A 4,375-nucleotide genomic window follows, 5' to 3' on the forward strand; every position below is an offset into this window, starting at 1 on the left:
ATCCTGCCGAGGTCAACCCTGCTTTTCATCCTTTTAGGGTCAATAAAATAAAATAGCAGTCAAGTACTGCAGTTAATGGTATCAACTAACCACCTTTCCGTAAAATTGCTGGCCTTGTGCTAAATTTTGAAATCATTATTGTTATTATTATTATTATTATTATTATTACCATTATTATTATTATTATCATTATTATCATTATTATTATTATTATTATTATTATTATTATTAAGGTAGTGAGCTGGCAGAATCATTAGCTTGCTGGATGAAATGCTTAGCGGTATTTAGCCTATTGTTACATTCCGAGTTCAAATTCCACCAAGGTTGACTTTACTTTTCATCCTTTCGGGGTCGTTGAAATAAATACCAGTTGAGTACTGGGGGTTGATGTAATCAACTTATCCCCTCTCTCAGAATTTCAGGCTTTGTGCCATTAGTAGAAAGGATTATTATTATTGTTGTTAAGGCAGTGGGCTGGCAGAATTGTTAACACACTGGGTGAAATGCTTAGCTACATTCTGAGTATTTTCCTTTTCAGGATTGATAAAGTAAGGTACTAATTTAGTACTGATGTCAGTGGTATCAGCTACTCTCCTCTCCTCAAAATTGCTGGTTTTGTACCTAAGTTGAAGCAATTGTTATTATATTTCTTTTTTCATGTTTGTCAGTGTGTATAAGTGAGCATCTGCATGCATCAGTTCTGTCTATCCTTGTAAAAATGAGAAATAAAACCTTAAAGTTGTTAGGTCATTCTTGGAGAAAGGAGTAAAAAAGCAATGTTTTGTTGTGTTATAAATCAATATAAATCACCAAAATGACAGATGTGAATGTGTATGCAGTTATTTTGGTCAACCGATCTTCCTGCTTTCTTCCGGTCTCTTGGTTTCTTGCTGATTCTGCTGCTATTGAGTCAGTGTTTTGTTAGTTGTTACTCTCACTTTAAATATCATCATCACCAGAAGTTTGGGTTACCAAATTGATACCATTTATGGAAGGAATGGATTACATGACTGCAACCTCTGAATTCATGGAATGACCTTTAGTGTCAGCTTACTCCTGCTTCTGGTGAATGGAATAAGCTCAACATGGTACATGCCAAAACTGTGCCTGACAAAAGAATGGATATAACGCGCACTTGCGCGTTCACACATAGCACAGAAACACACACACATACACACGTGTGTGTGTGTGTGTGTGTGTGTGTGTGTGTATGCGCTCTCAGACATTCACACACATGTACATACATTCAGACCAGTGGCATATGGTGGTTGTTGCATTGGGTGTGCCGCCATACTCAATGCCACCAAATTTCAAACAGGGGTATAACAAAAGTTTTCCATTAAGATTTGTGATTCAATTAATGAGTAAGGTTAATTGTTTATAATGAATTTGCCATTTTCGATGGGTGCGCAGCGCACAACTAGCACACCTGGAACATACACTCCTGATTCAGACTTACTCAATGTAATCACATGAGATACTGGTGGGATATGTTTTATAGAAAGAAAACCTTTAAAATGATATTTTAGTAGGAGCCCTAATAAACCTAGTATATATTTTTAATTGCTGTTAAGGACCTTATCAATGAATGTTTATAAAATTTAGGTAGAATTGCAGCAAAGAAATTAACAGAGCTGTTGTTTAATGCTATTTTAAATTGCTGCATGATTTATCATTGAGATAATTTTCCAGATACATGAAACAATTATATCATTAGAATATGAAATATGAGTAAATATTCACACAGCAAGTCCTCTCTGTGGTTATACATAGATCTTAATTAGTATGAAGACATGTATTGTTACAGTATTATTCAATTATTATTCTTTCCTGGTTTTAGTCATTGGCTCTGTTGCCATGCTGAGGTAATACCTTCAAGTGTAACCATATCAGCTCAGTGCTTATTTCAGTCAGGTACTTATTCTATTGATCTCTGTTTTTCAAAAGGCTAAGTTACAGTTTATTTCATAAAGGAACACAACACCTGTCTACACTTGTAAACTTATTAAACAATGGGGTAAAAAATTAGGTATTAATTAATATCAATTTAATACCAGGCACCTAGCACATTAAAATCATCAGGGAGATTCTTCTTCTAAGCACTTTACCAGTCCACCTAGTGGCCTCCTGTATATATACTCGTATATGTTTTTATATAAACACTTGTAAACTTAAATAGGTATACACACACACACATAACTCATGCACATACATACAGACACGCGCACGCGCACACACACACACACACTCTCGCTTGCATGCACTCACTCACACATACACACACACACATACTTACACACATACACAGGTACACATACAGTAATCTTCCTTTTAGTTTCTGTCTCTCAAATTTCACTTGCAAGGCGTTGGTCAATCCTAGGCTATAATAAAAGATACTTTTCCAAGGTGTTTTGTAGCAAGATCAAACCTAGAACTGCATGAATATCAAGCTTTGGATTGAAAAATTGCTTCAGTGTATGGTTACATTGTTGAATAGCTTATAATTATACCATCTTAATACAGATACCATTTTCATACAGAATCATTTCTTTTGACTAGAATAAGCTTAGTTAAAGTCAATATTGGCATCATTTAGTCTAGGTCCCAAAGCTTCAATTTCAAAAGAGTTTTTACATGTTCCCTGACTCTCAGATGATGTTTCAGTAACTTTGCTGTGCCTGACCTAATTTTATTCTTCTTCTCCTGATCATGGTGTTGAGGGGTCACTGATTTGTCGAGTTTTTGTCAATATTATTGGCTGCAATAGTCATTGTTACAAAGTGGACATTGATATAAAGGGAAGATAATTCAGTTGGATAGGAATATAGCAGAGTATTTCTGTTTGAATGTACTGGTTCATGCACCAAGTTGATATACTACTTAGTATTATGTCTGTTTTCCATGCTCCCATGTGATGAACAGATACTTACGAAGTCAATTCTTTTTGGTAGCCACTGCTGTTATAGATTTGTGCTCATAGCTTTCACTTTTGGATGCTTTTCCTATCGATGCTTCTTCTACCAACACTAGAGTGCATATAATGTTCTTCATGTATTAAGAAGACTAAAAGGTCCTCTTGACCTTATTGCTTTCTCTGCTCATTTGTTTTCAAATTCCAAATTGCTGCAAATGGTCAACCTGAGACTATTGTAAAAGACATTCATCCTTGGTACTATTCAGTGAGATTGTATCCTGAATCATGGTGGAGCTAACTTCTTAAACACACAGCCATACTTTTATGCATTACTAAGTTGTTTCCATTTCAAATCTCAATTGACAACAGAAGAAAATATGGCATTTTCGTAAATTTCAGAGATTAACTGAGTAATTTTTCTCAGATGTTTTTAATGAGCACTTTGAGAGGGCTCTTCAGGTTATGCATGAAGATGTTTAAACATTTTCATACTAACTTGCTTAAAGACCTATCTCTGTCTCATAATAAAAAAAAACTGGCCCTATTCTAGTGTATGTTTAAATTACATTCTTGTAATGGGAAGTTACCATGTGACAATGAGTTGATTTTACATATATATATATCTATATATATATATATATATTTCTTTTTTCTTGAATAAATGCATAGAAAACAAAATTGATTAGGTGAAAGAATAGACATTGAACATTCTTTCAAAGGAATTGTGTGGCAAGTAAAGACCTCAGCATCATAGTTTGCATGTATAGTCAAGCTTCAGTGACTTAGAAGATATTTCCTTATGAAATTCAAACTAAATTGAATATGTGTCAAAATGGAGGTAACACAGGATATTGAAGCTTGTAGAATTTGTGACAGATGATGAGAAACAAGTTTATCTCTAGGATGTACAATGTTTAATTTATAAGCAGTTTGAATATAAGTTGAGGGGGAAAAAGAGGTATCAAAGCAATTGCTGATACAGTTTTATTTTATTTTATTTATTTATGGCTGTTGTCATTGGACTGTGATCATGCTGGGACACCATTAAAAAGGGATTTTGTTTGATGAAAATCAACCTCAGTAATTATTTTTTTAAAGTCTGGTATCTATTCTATTGGTTTGTTTTGCCAAACTGCTAAGTTACAAGTAATGTAAACAAACACTGATTGTCAAGCACAGTCACATAAAAATCTAGAGAAAGATAGACAGATGCAGATGTGTACACTCATTAACTCTCTCTCTCTCTCTCTCACACACACACACACATTATGGGCTCCTACTCAGTTACTGTCTACTCAATCCACTCAAAAAAAAGTTGTCAACCTGGAGATTATAATCAAGTAGAGTTGTCTCACAGTTGGCAGTAGGTGGATGAAACAGAAACCACATGGTTTTGAAGTGGACTTCTTAAACATACAGCCATGCCTGTATATATATATATATATATATATATATATATAT

At 34.2% G+C, this 4,375-nt stretch overlaps 1 protein-coding gene across 3 annotated transcripts in view; it reads left to right on the plus strand.

Annotated features, from left to right (window-relative positions):
- Positions 1 to 4,375, plus strand: part of LOC106879078 (E3 ubiquitin-protein ligase PDZRN3-B) — a 768,027-nt gene that overhangs the window by 706,510 nt on the left and 57,142 nt on the right. The gene's annotated exons all lie outside the window — the stretch shown is intronic.

This window comes from Octopus bimaculoides, chromosome 5 (genome assembly GCF_001194135.2).
Source record: "Octopus bimaculoides isolate UCB-OBI-ISO-001 chromosome 5, ASM119413v2, whole genome shotgun sequence".
NCBI classification, from domain to species: domain Eukaryota; kingdom Metazoa; phylum Mollusca; class Cephalopoda; order Octopoda; family Octopodidae; genus Octopus; species Octopus bimaculoides.